General features: G+C 40.6%; 1 protein-coding gene across 2 annotated transcripts in view; it reads left to right on the top strand.

Moving 5' to 3' along the window:
• Positions 1-16,435, top strand: part of LOC143391573 (uncharacterized) — a 171,561-nt gene that overhangs the window by 17,207 nt on the left and 137,919 nt on the right. The window contains exon 2 of one of the 2 annotated variants that reach the window (XM_076844308.2): positions 9,714-9,767. The exons of the other annotated variant lie outside the window; for it this stretch is intronic. The gene's annotated coding sequence lies outside the window, so the exon portion shown is untranslated. The remainder of the gene's footprint in view (positions 1-9,713; positions 9,768-16,435) is intronic. 2 annotated transcript variants of the gene reach the window in all.

Below are 16,435 nucleotides of genomic sequence, written 5' to 3'. Positions count from 1 at the left end.
AAAAAAAAGCACATCCCTAAAAACAAAACTGATTTTGGATTCCTTGTTCTTGCTCAAGACAGTGCCTCTAAAGTCCTTTGACTTGTCACCGAAGTGTGTTCACATGACTGAGTGATAACACGGTGGACTCGTGGCTTACATCAAACTTCCTATTTTCCTTAGAAAGCATCCCTTTGGCATTGGCATTTTTCACCCCATAACAAGAATTCTATTTTGAGAAGAAAATGCCCTTAGAATGTTGAGTTGAAAACGCCTCTCGTAGCCTACCCACCTTAATATTTGACTTTTCCTATTACTTCAAAGTGAAGACAGATCTTAATTTAATATGGTGGGTTGAACTGTGTGTTCCCTTCCTCAAGTTTTTAACTTTACCCTTAAGTTGACTCTTGCCTACTCGGTGACCTTGCACCCTAATTTTTCCGTTTACTTCCTGTACTGCATTTGAAGTGCCTATAAATCACATCTCAGGTCAACCCTCTCTTTAACATGAATAATATTTGTATTCTCGCTGTGCAACACAATTTTACAACAATGCCAATTTATTTTCTTTTTTTGGCAGTCTAGGCTTTCATTCTTTTTTCTTTTCTCCTTCAAAGCCCTATATATTTCAAGTCTTTCTTTTAGCTTTGTTGGTGAGTGCTGTTTAAAGCACTGACTTTTCGCTTCCAGAGGTGCATCTGGAAAACGTCACACATGAGGTTCTAGGTGGGCTGACCTGATTTGATGTGGGTTCAAGGCAGAATTGGACCCAGTCAGGGGCTGTGGTGTGGAGGCAGAAGTAGAAGAAGGTATTGCAGGGACCCAGACCCTGGTGAACGGATTCTCACCTGGTACTTGGGTTGGGCACTTGGCTCAGGCTTACTGCCCCTCCCGCTCCACGAAGGACCCTCCTTTAATTAAAATCACATACTTTGATGATCTTGTAATCATTGATTTGTTTCCAGAAACTATCAGGTTGCATGAGTCAGCCAAGCAGAAACAAGATCTACTGACCTTGTGAGGGAGGGAAATTCAGCATTGGGCCTGGGGAGGGTAAAAGCAGATAGAATTTTTATTTCAATATTATCTTCTAAGAGCTTAGCTGATAAGCCCTGGGCTAGTTCCCATGGTACCATTCCTTTCCCTTGTGAAAAATCATTCAACTATTGCTTGTGCCCATTATTCATTTTTGTCCTTATGAGTTCTAAGTGTGTTGGGTGTTCTTTGTTGAAGCACTTAGAATTCTAAATTTATTTGTGCCCTTACATGGGGAAAAATTCATCCTGCACCTGTCCAGGCAGTCAGCAGAACTGACAAATTTATGGGGCCCAAGAACTTCAGAGTATCATACCTCTGGTGAAATGGTGAGGGTGCGACTCAATTTGTCTATGGCTAGACGGAACAGATTGACTGAGAGTCTGACTTGCAGTCCGATGGCTTCCTTACCTGACTGCAGGCAAGTTGCTTACCCTTTTTAAGCCTCGTTTTTTTGTTCTTTCTTTTTTCAACTTGAAAATGGAAATAGCAGTGATATAAAATGAAGATTCATAGAGGTGATGCATGGAAGGTTCTTAGCACATTGTGTTCGGTGAATGCTAGTAATAAATATGAGGATGGAGGATCCATTGTAGAGCATTGGCCTCTGTCATACAAACTTGGACTATTAGGGTCAGAATGGTCTGAGTTGGGACCCTTATGTCTTAGTTCAATGGCTGTGGAAACCTCATACACCCACCTGAGCTCCACCTGAGGGTTGCTATAAGGCTTGTCTGAAGTACAGGCTGCTCCTGGCATGACATGTGGGGCTCCTCAACAAAAACTAGCTCATTGCCCCTTCCCCAGCTCCCCAGACTGATGGGTCTTGGCTGCACTTGACCTTTCAGCCCTAGATTTACTTGATATAAGTTAGATGAAAAGAAACGGAGACCCCTTAGTTGGATACCCTCCCTTTAAGTTAAAAGCAACCATTTAACCCTTCCTTTCAGACATCAAAACCCCAGAAGCCTTTGTCTCCATAATATAAAATATCAAGTTAATTGAAACAAATATTGCTGTTTTATTCAATCAATACATGTATTGTTACAAAATAATGAATAGAAAGTTCTCCTAATCTTTCCTCTATAGAACAAAGTGCCCTGATAGGGAAGCCGTGCCCAGTGCCATGAAGAACTTTCGGGACGCCCAGTGCTTTGGATGTCAATGAGATGGTTGGAAAGATGTCATTGCTGCGTACTATCCCTGTGTCCTAGTTTCATGCTCGGCACCTGGTGTACCTCTGAGCAGAATTTTTTGCTTGAATGCCCAGGACGACTTTTCTCTTTTGTTAATAAAGAATTAAACTGTCATTAGTGTTTTCTGGTCATTGGAGAGGAGAGAGCAGGGGCTTCATGGAAAGGGAATGACACAGAGCAGCTCTCTGCTCGCTCCCATGCGAAGGCTTGGCTACTCCACAGGCAGTTCCGTGAGAAACAGTGACACCCGCTCTTGGTGTGAGCAGTCTGATTTCTGCTTACATACACAGACTTGATTTATAATCGAAGTCCGGACAGCATCTGAGTCTAATTACCTGGGTATATGAAAGTTCAGGAGATCTCAACTAAGTTAGCAATTCAGGGATGCGCTTTACCAGAAGCAGATGGAAAAAATAAAACACTTTAGTTTATGACTATTTTTCTATTCGGGGGAAGGAGAAAGAACAAAAAGAGTTGCCAAATTGATCCTTGTCAAGCACTAATTAAATATTATTCATGATTAATTTTGATGTTGATGTATTCAGTGTTTTAACAGTGTCATAAATATCTGAAAGAATGAAATAACTCATTTTGTGTAGCTATAATAAATCATGCATACCGCAGTCCCCACGTGTCTGTCTGAGCCAGCCCCTTGTTGTTTTTTTTTTTAAAATATGTATGCTTGTTAGTGACTCTTCTGGAATGTTATTAAGGGATGTGAGGGAACAATATCCTAATCCTGCTTTGCAGTTGCCATTTCATCTGATTAAAAACAAATACATTAAAAATTATGAAATAATTTAAGAATTAGAGATGGATACTGAAGTATTAACAGATGAAGTGACATAGCATCTAGGACCTGCCTTTAAAAGTATCTGGGTTGGCTTGAAGAAGGTTGAAAATCTTGAAATAAGACTAGCCATGAATAGGTAATTCTTTTTTTTTGGGGGGGGGGTTGGGTACTGGGGATTGAATTCAGGGGCACTCGACCACTGAGCCACATCCCTAGCCCTGTTTTGTAATTGATTTAGAGACAGGGTCTCGCTGAGTTGCTTAGTGCCTTGCTAAGCTGCTGAGCCTGGCTTTGAACTTGCTATCCTCCTGACTCGGCCTTCAAAGCTGTTGGGATTACAGACATTTCTTTGAGAAAGAAAGAGTTCAAGTTTATTCCTTAAGAAAAATTGTGGTAATTAGTTTTCATTGTAAGCATATATGCAAGATATGAATCTTGAGTCAGAAAATGTAGTTGATGCAGTTTGAGATTGATCAACTAATGTCAGTGCTGAAAATGACAATAGTGGCTTTTACTTAATTTAATATCAACAGTATGCCAATTACTATACTAGATGCTTTACATACTTATTTACTACTTAAGGGTTGGGATGCAGCTCAGTGGTAGAGTGCTTGCCTAGTGCAAGCAAGGCCCTGGTTTGATCCCTAGCAACACACACAGAAACACAAACAAGATTGCTCTGCAGGTTAAATATTTTCATCCTTATTTTATAAATAAGGGAACTGAAGCTGCAGAAGTTTAAATTACTTGTTAAAGGCCACATACCCAATGGCAAAAGCAAGGTATCTGAAGTTCCAAAGCTCATCCTCATTGTTTCCCTCTAATTTAAAAGAGATTGCATTTAGTGGGACAGTGGGTTAGAACCATTCATTCAAATAATTTGAGCAGGAAGAAGACTTAGAGATGCTGTAGTCTGAAGATGGCAAATAGGTGACATGTCTGCTTCTGCTCCTACCCCCATTGTGGCAGACATTGCTAGTCCATTGTGGCATTTGTCAGTGCTGGCTCAGAATCCTGTTCAACACAGTGTCTGAGACACTGGTAGCTCAGAGTTGACTCTTATATAGAAACCAAATTCATCCTTTCTCATCTGCTTTGCCCCCTTAACAAATAAGAAAACACTCCCAGAAGAGTCAGAACTTACTCAGGGTCTCACAGCTAGTAGGGGACAAAGTACTTATTGAAGGTCCAGGGTTTTTCTACTACAAGTAGATAACACTCCTTCCAAGTTACACCTTCTCTGATTTTTTCTTATGTGTTAATACATACAAACTGCTTAGAACAGGGCCAGGTGCATAACAGATACTGGATTAATATTGGCTATTAAAATACTGAAAATACCAACAGAGTCCTAGGTGACAAACAGCTGCAGTCTCATGCCCTAAGGCCTTCTTAACGTAGGCTGCTCAGCCTTGGGTCCCCCGTCACTGCTCCTCAGGAATGTGCATGGAAGGCACCGCTCTGTCCAGCCTAGATGGATGATGTCAAGCAGCCGACCTTAGCATCTCCTTTTGTGTGGCGCCAGCAGTACCCCGCCAGCCTCACCTTGCCCGGCGTTGGCAGACCCATAAACCACTCAACCAACTCACCGTGTTCCTGCAACAACACACTATCCAGATTGGGGCTTCTCTCATGATCTCAGGTCTCCCTTTCCTTTTCTGAAGTGTTTTGAATTCTTGGACAATTTTGACCAACATTACTTCACCATTCACAGAAGAATTTTCATACCCACAGAAAATGTGCCATCCCCAAAGCCTTTATTCTTTGGTGGTTTTGTGGGTTGGTTCTGCCTTTCCTGGGGGATCCAGGAATGAGGTGGTTATTACGAGTGGATTTTTTTTTTCTTAACCTGTGAATTAAGCAGCTAATAGAAGCCCATGTAATTTGTGTGACAAGTGACAGCTTGTGTGAAAATAACTTACCCGTATCCTGTTACACATTTGCATCCATTATGCTGGGTAAAGCTGTATGTCACTGGCAGACCATTAAGATGTAGTCACCAGTGTTTTCCTAGGTGAAAGGGTAATTATTTTTGCTGTTTGCTTGTAATTTATTAATAGTCAGTGAAGAACATTAGGGTAAAGGATTATTTCAAACAAAGTCACAGATCAAATGTGTGGAAGGCATAGTGATCTAGCAGCTGATAAGAAAGACTGTTAGTGTAAGGATAAGTTTTAGTTTGAGATCTGCATGTGCTACGCCTGATGGGCTTTCAGATAAAATCAGTGCATTATGCATGTACTGAATAGGAAAGGGGGAGAATACCAGTCAATTGTTTCACTCTAGAGGGAATCAAATATGCTCTGGAATAAAATCCCACTTTTCTATCATGTTGTATGCCCACTAGTGGCATACATGGTGATTTTTAAGTGTCAAGTGCATGTTCTAAAAAAGTATGTTTTCATTTTAGGGAAAGAATATAAAAACATACCAAGCCCATGATTTCTTGGATTATTACTTATTTTGATTAGGTTGACAAACTAGATACTTTTGTTTTAAAAAAGCAAGTTAAGGAAAAGTGAGTTAAAGAAAAAAGTAAATAATGGTAAAGGTAGAATTCAGATATGTCCAAAAAGGACAAAGTGTTATGTACATGGAGGATGTTTAGAGAACATTGAACTAGAAACTAGTTCCCTTGGAACCTTAAGATATCCTTGCTAAAACCCAAGCGTGGTAATACACTCCTGTAATCCCAGCAACTCGGGAGGCGGATTTCAAATCTGAGGCCAGTCTCAGCAATTTAGTGAAGTCCTAACTGGAAAAAAAAAAAGAAAGAAAGAAAGAAAGATTATCCTCGCTAACTAGGGGTGACCCCATGTCTGGGCATAATGTACCTTATGACAAAACCATCTGGAGTTCTTAGGACATTCCACCTTTTCTTTATACTTTCAGCACAATATTATTCTTCAGCTTGTGAAGCCCAAAACAAAACAAAACATTGAATGCAAGTCAAAGCAGGCATTGGGAGGAATTTACTGGATTTTTTTTTTTCTGGGTGTGAGACGAAAGATTACAGTCTTGAGTGAGTTTGCAGATGAGCCAAGGTCTCGGCCGAACTCTGTCCCAGCTTCATCTGGTCTCTGGTATAAACTCATTTTTCCCTGGACCTCAGTTTCCACATGTGTAAAGTTAGGTTGAGATGATCCTCACCATTGTCTTGCAGCCCTGAATTTTGGACTCAGTCAGAATTCTGGAAGAATTGTACACATTTCTGAGTCTCCTAAGAAGGTTACTAACACCATAAACTGAGCTGATCTCTTATAATGGGCTAAGTGGCTTCTTTAAAGGAGACAAAACTTATTTAGGATATAAATTTGGATGTGTTTATTAAAGCAAAACCAAGTGCTGCTTCTTTTCTTTCATATCAGGGTCTTTTTTGAAAAGTACTGACCCTAATCCAGCTCAGGAAGAGGGTCAAAGATGATTTCGCAAGGAAGGAGAACACCAAAGCTGATTCTTAGAAAAAGGGAGGCAGTTATCCAGAGAAATGGGAAGAGTGATTCAATCAGCAAGAGTAGTTTGAAGTAAGACCTGGATACACAAAAGAACATGGTTCATTTAGGGCAATGCAAGCACTTGCTGACTCAGCAAATAGTCATTGTCTTGCCTACCTGTCCCAGACACTGTGACCATCAGGGTGCAGTGCAAGGTGGGGGTAAGAGGAGGGGGCCGGGTGAGTGGCACTGGCTCCTGAAGGGCTTCCTGCTGAAGTTTGGACTTCCAACAAGCTACTGTCAACTGTAAAGAGGCAAGAAAGCTTTGAGGTCAGGAGAATTGGGGGGAAAACAGAGGCTTTGGGGTGTGCTTGCCGTTGTTCAAAGGCATCAGCTTCTTGATCTCTAATAGCTCAGTAGACTTCAAGGGTTTTTCCCTTGAGAGTGTCTTTCTGAATCTGGTGACTGGAAGGGCATCTAAGGTCTGTAATTATAAACACTCTTGTCCCCTGGGCCCTGGGAATGGGGAGCGGTGGGTGTCTGTACCTATTTCTGTTGCGACCTCTCATGCTGATTTGCAGTTGGACTGAGTGAAAGCTGACTCCTCCCTTTGAGCTTTTCTCCTTGGAGGAGGAAGCAGATATCTCAGAAGATATTTCCATAGACTGGAAAACATAGGCATGTTTCCTCTTGCAATTTCTTTTCCCCCCACAGACCGTGTAAGGTATCATTCTAGAGACAAGCTGCTTGTTCTTTCTGATTATTTCAGACACAAGCAGCCCGTTCCTTTCCATCGAGCAGATCTGGATAAGCCATTGCCAACTCCACGAAAGCGCAACACTGGAGCGAGTGATACAGTGATGAGCCAGGAAGCCAGAGGTGGGCACAGGCTTTCTCGAAAGAGTTAGATAACATTATGGAGAAAAGATAAGGAGAATCTGAGAACATAATATCTTGCAATGGTTCATGCAGCTATTTAAAACTGCAGTTAAAAAAAAAAAAGAGCTCCTGCCACTATCTACTGAATACTCTGACATGAAGGGTCTGTCAGCAACTTTAAGTCATTGCATTTGAGGAGTTAAAAATAAAGGAAGACTTTCTGGTGGACTTGTTTGCCAAGTTCAAACTCTAGCCCTGTTGCTGACTAGCTGTTGCCCCTTGCAAGTGGCTGAATGTTTGTCCCTGCCTTTCCTCCTATGTAAATGGAGTAATAATGTACCTTCTTGAAAGGGTTTCAGGGAAGAGCAAATTTAATGAACTTGGCAAAGCTCTTAGTAAGCGTGCAATGAGCACTAGTAGTTGATATTATCCAACGGACGTGTTTGGGGGCATTTCTATCCAGTCAGCCCTAAACACTGTAGTAAGGAAAACAATTAACATGCATAGAATTCAGCAAAGTTTACATTTTATACAAGTGTGTTCTCGGCTAGGAGAATTAGAGCCCTTAGCTGATTTGGCCAAATTCTTGGAGTGAATAAGGGCAAGAACTGGCACACAGGTGCCAATCTTTTGATTGAAACCTGGTTCCTTCTACTGCATCATGGAGTCTTACACCAAGAATGTCTTTGAGAGAAGTTTTCATATAAACTCTACTCTTTTTCTCCAAGTGAATCATTCTTATTTCTATGAATCCAAAAGTTACCATCCACCTGTGTCCTAACTTGAGCCTGCTGGGACACATCTTACTTCCTAGATCTGGGGTTTAGACAGGCTGGGGAATTGCTGGTAGGCACTTTAGTAGGGTTTATTACTGACAATATTTAGGACAGTCCGGAAAATGTAAAATTTAATGTATCATTTCAGTTGAGCTCAGAGAACAGCTCCTTGCTGTGTTGCAAAGGTGGTTAACATTAGCCTGGAAAGTGAGTGTGAGTAAATCTTTGCTGGAGCAGCAAAAGCTATAGCAGTGTCTCTGCATAATTAACAGTAGGGGTAGGGGCTTGTGACTGTTAACTGCCACCTCTCTCCAGGCATGGTGGTGCCCGCCTGTAATCCCAGAAGCTCGGGAGGCTGAGGCAGAAAGATCACAAATACAAAGCCAGCCTCAGCAACTTAGCGAGGCCCTAAGCAAGACCCTGTCTCAAAATAAAAAGTAAAAAGGGGCTGGTGATGTGGCTCAGTGGTTAAGCATCCCTGAGTTTAAGCCCTCATATCTCTCCCCTACAAAAAATAATCATCTCTCTCTGAAGGCTTCTATTCAAGTCCATATCCTTGAGCATAGTCATTTTTTAGATCACCTATGGGATATGGTTACCTATATATCGAAAATTCTAGTCTTATGGCCTGCAGTTTCCTTCTTGTGAGAATGGGCCTAAAATTCCATGTTTGAGTCATGGCTTAAATGCCACACCTTATTACCTGCAGAGATTGATCTTACTGCAACCGAAGATCTCAGGTGGAAGCTCTTCTTGCACAATGTCATGTGATGTAATGGTAAGGGGACTTTCTTGGGTTCTAATCCTGAGCAAGTGACTTCATCTCTGTGGTGACATTTCCTCTTATCTGTGATGAGGGAGTTGAAGTCAGTAATATTTTAAGGGTTCTTAAGCATTTAAATTCTACGCTACATAAGCAGTAATTTAGGAATAAATTAGAAGACTCAAGAGGAACACCAGACTAAAATTGAGACATGGAGACATGAATGTATTTATCCTTTTAAAAATTAGTTTCATGGCAATAGTGAGATTCATAAAAACACAATTTAAAGCAGTTGCTATGTATTCTCTGTGCATGAAAGCAATAAGGTTTTTTATAATTGGAAAGTGTGTTTTATTCTTATTTTCTTCAAAAATTATTTTCAGGTCAGTAGTCATCTAGACCAGAAGTTCCTACTCTTGGTTTGTGGTCAAAATCCGAGGGAGACATTTGAAAAGTACAGGATTTTTGGGCACCTCCCAGACCTTTGGGATCAGAATATCAGAGTTTTAGGCTCAGAAGTCTCCATTAAAGACCAAGAAGATAGTCAGACTCTCTGGGCAAGTCCCAGGCTGGAAAATCCCTGCTTAGTCAGCCCGAGTTGTGTGATTTCAATGGATTTGGTTTCTGATGGCTGGTTGTGTCTTTCTCATTCCAAAATTTTCCTAGTGCCTGAGGTGAGCCATGGGGGATAATATGCATTATCAGTTCATTGACTGATAACTGTTGGGTGTGTATGACCTGCAGCCCAGGGCTCTTGTAAGGCCTGGCATTTCCAGTTTGTGAAGGGTGAGTGTTTGGCTGCATGTCAACCCTACCTTTGGTGGCCTCCGGTCTGACTTTGTCATCCTGTACCCCTAGGGATTCTGCCCTCTCCCATGTGATCCCTGACAAAGCCACATCTTCCTCCTACAGGTAAGAACTCCCTTTTTAGTCAGAGTGCTTTCTTTCTTTCATTTTAGCTGTATTTGAGATATGACTCACAAACTATGTAATTCATCCTCTTAAAGTGCACAATCATTGTTTTTTTGGTGTAGGGGGGCTTGGATACCAAAGATTGAAATCAGGGGCACTCAACCACTGAGCCACAACCCCAGCCCTATTTTTATTTTATTTAGAGACAGGGTCTCACTGAATTGCTTAGCTGTTGCTGAGGCTGGCTTTGAACTTGAGATCCTCCTGCCTCAGCCTCTTGAGCCACTAGGATTATAGGCGTGTGCCACTGTGCCCAGCAACAATCAATGATTTTTAGTATATCCACAAATATGTGCATATTTCATGACCCCCAAAGAAATTTTATACCCTTTAGCTAACATTTGCTCCATCTCCTCATTCTCCTAGCACTAGGCAACCACGGATCTTCTTTCTATCATTATAAATTTGCCTCTTCTAGGCATTTCCTGTAATTGGAATTAAATAACAATTATATAACGTGTCATCATTTGGACTGCTTCTGTCATTCAGCATAATGTCACCAAGGTTCCTCCATGTTGTAGCACCTTTCTATGTTTCACTCCCTTTTTCTTTCTTTTCCCTTTTTTATCACTTTTCTAAAAATTAACTGTTTTTATGGAAGATTATATTCATATTTTCTGTTTTATTGATTTTATTTTTTTAAATACATGACAGTGGAATGCATTACAATTCTTATTACACATATAGAGCACAATTTTTCATATCTTTGTATATAGAGTATGTTCATGCCAATTCATGCCTTTATACATGTACTTTTTTTATTACATTACCAATTCTTTTTTTTGTAATATTTATTTTTAAGTTTTAGGTGGACACAATATCTTTATTTTACATTTATGTGGTGCTGAGGATCGAACCCAGCGCCTTGTGCATGCTGGGCAAGCACTCCACCACTGAGCCACAACCCCAGCCCCTGTATTACAATTCTTATTACACATATATACCACAGTTTTTCATATCTCTGTTTACATATCAAGTATGTTGACACCCAATTCGAGTCTTTATACATGTACTTTGGATAATGATGTCCATCACATTCCACCACTCTTACTAATTCCCTGCCCTCTCCTTTTCCCTCCCACCCCTCTGCTCTATCTAGAATTCATCTAATCCTCCCATGCTCCCCCTCCCTATCCCACTATGAGTCAGTCTCCTTATATCAGAGAAAACATTCATTATTTGTTTTTTTGGGATTGGCTAACTTCACTTAACATTATCTTCTCCAACGCCATCCATTTACCTGCAAATGCCATGATTTTATTCTCTTTTAATGATGAGTAAAATTCTATGGTGCATATATGCCACATTTTTTTTTCATACATTCATCCACTGAAGAGCATCTAGGTTGGCTCCACAGTTTAGCTATTGTGAATTGTGCTGCTATAAACATTAATGTGGCTGTGTCCCTGTAGTAAGCTGTTTTTAAGTCCTTTCAGTGTAGTCTGAGGAGAGGGATAGCTGGGTCAAATCGTGGTTCCATTCCCAGATTTCTAAGGAATCTCCATACTGCTTTCCATATTGGCTGTGCCAATTTGCAGTCCCACCAGAAATGTATGAGTGTACCTTTTCCCCACATCCTCTCCAACACTTATTGTTGTTTGTCTTCATAATAGCTGCCATTTTGACTGGAGTGCTTCACTCCTTTTTAAGGTCAAATATTATTCCACTGTATGGATAGCCCACATTTTATTTATCTGCTAATGGGCATTTGGGTTGTTTCCAATTTTTGACTATTCTGAGTAATGCTGCCGTGAACAGTTATGTATGGATTTTTGTGTAGCTATGTTTTAATGTTTTCTTGGTACACACCTAGGAGTGGAATTGTGGTCGACCATATGGTAATATTTTGTCTTACCCTTTGAAAAACTCCTAGACAGTTTTCCAAAATGGTTGTACCATTTTAAATTCCCACCAATAGTATCAGAGGGCGCTATTTTTCCCATGTTGTTGTGAACACATGTTAATTACTTCTTTTTTTTAAAAAAATTATTCCCACACTATTGGGTATGGAATGGTAGGGCATCTCATTTCATTCTTATGGAATGCTTTCTGCCATTTAAAAATTTGTTATTCCACAATATATAATTTAATTTATTTAATCCCCAGGGAATATCTTTTCAAAATGAAGGCAAAAATCTTAATTTTTAATTGTAGAAAGACTAGAAAATGCAGATAAGCAAAAATGTAGATACTCCAAATCATCTGTACTATCGCTACCCAGGGAAAATCAGTATTACTCTGCGGAGCATCTCTTTTTAGGATCTTTTCCCTAGAAATTCACTTCTTAATGGAGAATTTTTTAGACCCAGTGGTGGAACCAATTATGGAATTATGAAGAAGTTACTCCCTTCTTTCCATCTGAGATAAGACCAGGGATGAACCTCTTGATCATCCTTGCTAAGATTCTGACCTGGGTGGTGGACGAAAGAAATGCTCATCTTTCTGACCCCAGCAATCCAATGAAAACGTCTTTTAGCCATGTAGTTCTTGGTTGTCACTGAATGAAGATCCTTGATGCCATTTAAACATGGAGGATGTCCTTAGGGAAGGGGTTGGGGAAGCCTGGTTCCCTCACATCCTGAACCTAAGAAACTTTTGACATGGTGCTGTGAGGAGTATACCTTTTTATTTTTATTTGAAAACATTGGCCACCTTAGACTTATGAATGAAGAAAAGGATAATGCATGTTGCAGCACCATCTTTAATAATTGACCCAACATTTTTGCATTGATTTTAAAAAAGCAATCTTTTCCTAACATCTAGCTGTTTGAGGATTGAATGGCAACTCATTTTCCTAATAATGTGGATCATCTCTGAAGTTTGGCATAAGCCACTGATTTGCCTCTTAGAATAGATGTTCTCCTTGTAACAGTGGGATTCTGACTGGTAGCCCTATTCTGCAGGGCTATTTTTTTTCTCCAATAGTTAAAACAAAATATTATAGAATACTTATTATATGCTGGTCCTTTTACATAGATTATTTCATTTAATCCTCACAAGCTATCTTTCAAGGTATGATTTATCATTGTGCCTGCTTTACAGATTGAATCATAGGGAAGTTAACAACTGGTCTGTGCTTTGGATGCACCAATCTGGCCATAGAGTCTTTCCTGCTAGCATTCTAGAAAATAGTACTTTTTAAAAACTGGTAATTCAACAAATTGGGAAACCAATACAATTATACAGACAAATATTTGCTTGTGGGGACTGCTTGTATTTGGGGACATGTGACAGTTTGAACACTTCTGCTCACTCTTAGATGTCACACACTGGCCCTCTTCTGTCCTTCTGCCCTTACCACTTGGGAAAGAGGTTTAAGTAAGCCTTCCCTGCAGAGAGGGCTATTTTTTCTCCTTTTTTTTTTTTAATTAGTCAAAATTGGCCTTTTGGCTAATTAAGTATTTCCCTGTGAATATGCTTGGAAAGTGAGAGGGAAGCTAAGATGTATCCATTCTCTTTTCTCAATCTTCTTCCCCCTCCTCCCTTCCACTCCCACCTCAAGTCCAAGGTCACAAAAGCTGTGGGGAGAGAGAAAGCACATCAGTGCTTGGGAGAATGGACAGTGTCTTAAGGGCTGAATGGCAACTCATTTTCATAATGACGCAGACGGTCTCTGAAGTCCATGGCATAAGCCAGTGATTTGCCTCTTAAGAGTAGAAGCTCTCCTAGTAACAGTGGGATTCCGACTGGCAGCCCTGTTGCACAGGGGCACTGTGGAAAGGGTAGTGGGAAGACTGGGGAGGTGAAAAAGGATCTGTGAGTGACCCTGGACTCTGGAGGGAGACGTGCTGACTGTCAGCCCACAGTGAGCCACACTGTACTGGCTCTCTTATGGAGATTCTCTCATACTGAGTGCTGTTGTCACAAGTAGTTAATACAATTTATTCTGTTCTGAGTGCCACTCAGTGAAATGGGCATTATTAGCTGTCTTAACTTCTTTTTGGAATGAGACTGTCATCCCTATTTAATAGATGAGTTCATAGGCTCAGAGAGGTAAGATACATTGTCTGATAGCACACAGCACCCCAGCAGCAGGATCAAACTGCAGTTCTGCCTTGAATCCAAAGGCTTTGTGGAGTATATATTTAATCCTATGTTCTGGAGTTTAGGGTTCTAGGTCCAGAGCTCCCTGGTGGGGCCAAGGGGTGGAGTTTGTGCTGACCTGGTAGGAAGGAGGTCATGACTGCAGCAGGGATAAACTGAAGCCTTAGAAAGAGGGTCCGATGTAGAGAATGGTGTCTGCTGGAGCCCCCAGCAGCTGACTTTATACCCTACCTTTTACCAATAATAACAACAGTAATAATAAAGAGTGAAGATTTTAAAGCACTATTTCTACAGCTTTTATAAAAACTTAAGAAAAACTTAGAATTCAGGTTTAGGGTCAGAGCTAGGTTGGGATTCAGACTCTTCTACTGGCTTGTGACCTCTGGCTGCTCATAGACTCTTTTTGCCTTAACTTATGAAAGGGGGATAATGCTACCCGGAAGGATAATGCCTGGTACCTGGTAAGTGCTCTGGAAGAGTTAACTGCTGCTCTTACCCACACCAGTGCCTTCTGTCCCCCCCTTATACACCCTGGACGGCCCTCCTTGCTACCTTTACCATCTACTCCAATGGAGACCCACTGGGTTCAACTGCTTTATGTAAACTCTTCTGGAACTTCATAGATTCTGCCTTGTTTGGAGTGGGTTGGTTGGTTGGGGGCCTTCAGGCTCTGAGAGACTCCTTTGCTGAAAGGGGTCTCCCCAGACTGTGTGTACCTTCCCCATTGACGCCTCTCTGGGGCCAGAGCTGCTCTATCAATTCTTTATTAAGACCAGCTATTTTTTATTTATGATGCTTGTGGGTTCATTAAAAATGGCACTCCCTGTTGGGGATACCAGCAAGGCTTTTAGCCAGTTTTTATCAGGTTGTTAGAGCAGATATGAATATTTTAATAGAGAGAAAGAGCAAAGCCTTCCACAAACTTAATTTGTTCTAGAATTTAAGTGACAGGCTTAACAGGGGTGCCAAGTAATTCAGTATAATCAGCCCAGATAGTGGAATAAGGAACACAATTAAATGGACCAGGGAGCTTTTCCAGAGGGGCCACAGGGGGATTCCCTCCCCTGCCCGTAGCAGCTGCAAATCACTGTATCCTAGGATCCTTTTAGTCCATGTAGGATCTAGCATAGCCACAGGCAGCTTCTAGGCCCAGTTAAGTTCCCAGGAAATCAGGAGAGTGTTTTTGAAGATTCCATTTGAACATTTATAGAATTCTTTTCCCAAGATGTTGATCTTATTAAATTATGCACAGAATGGTGAATAAGCAAGGTTACGGGTACCCCTCAAAAGCATATTTGAAAAAGATAATAGAATGAAACAGACATTATTACTGTATGTATATATGTGACTGTATGACCAATATGATTCTGCAACATGTACACCCAGAAAAATGAGAAATTATATCCCATCTATGTATGATATGTCAAAGTGCATAAGTGCATATATACTGTCATGTATAATTAATTAAAACAAATAAAAAAATTTAAAAAAAGCACATTTGAGGCTTCACTTTTGATCACAGTCAGAGAGATGGTGGCTGGTTTCTTGATGTAGTTTAAATCATATCCACTTGGGGGAGCTTTATGATTGAATTTTAAGATCCACGTCAGGTTTCTTTCTTTTCTTTCTTCTTCTTCTTCTTTTTTTTTTTTTAAATGTGCCACATGAGATCCAGATGACTCCCCCTCCCCACTGCAGTGACAAGCTACTGAAGCAAGCAATGGTTGCAGAAATACAATGATAAATCAGTGTGAGTGGTTTTACTTTATTGGCAATTCCTCCCTCTGGATTTGGAAGTTATTCTTGATTTTTAAAAGCTTCTTCCCCTTCAAACTAAAATAGTTTAAAGATAAAATAAAGAATAGCAGTACTTGCTGCTCTTTCTTGCATGAGTGTTCTGCATATGTATGCAGACATCAACGCATATTTAAATAACTGCATGTCCCAGTTGATTTCAAATAACCAAACCACCAGAAAAAAAAAAAAAATCTTTGAACTTTTAAGAATATGGTCAATTGTAAGGAAGATAAAATCATGAAACCAAATGTCTGAACAGAGAATGATGTTTTCCTGGGTATCCAGCATGGAACTCTCTATCAGCCTTCCTCTGTCTCACATAGGTGGGGCACAGAGAGGTCTAATGAAGGACAATCCATTGCTGCCCGGGCATAAGTCCAGGTTCCAGATGGTCTTTGGGGTCTACCCAGATTTGGACGGTTTTGAAATCATAGAAAGCTAGTTAGGGTTCCTAATTAGGACATTTGCTAGAGAGTGTTGTCACAATATGGATGCATTATTAACCCATTTTACTATGGAATAAAACGAAACCAATTATGAACCCCCATAAACAAGTGTGCCTCTACGTGTCCACCTGCCCGCACAGAGGGAGCTGGAAAGTGTTTCTCAAAGAAAGATGGCCTCCTTATTGTCTAAATCCCAGCCTTATTCTTTCCCCTTTTCTCCTTTGTCCTCTTCCTTTGATTTGGGATGATAGATTCTCTCCTTTACTTAGTGCCCACTTCTTCTATTAAATATGGCTTTGCTATCTTGTTAAAGCCTTTCTT

Source organism: Callospermophilus lateralis, chromosome 2 (assembly GCF_048772815.1).
Source record: "Callospermophilus lateralis isolate mCalLat2 chromosome 2, mCalLat2.hap1, whole genome shotgun sequence".
Taxonomy (NCBI): Eukaryota; Metazoa; Chordata; class Mammalia; order Rodentia; family Sciuridae; genus Callospermophilus; species Callospermophilus lateralis.
Note: the sequence above shows the minus strand (reverse complement) of the source record. Positions and strands in the feature narration are given on the sequence as shown.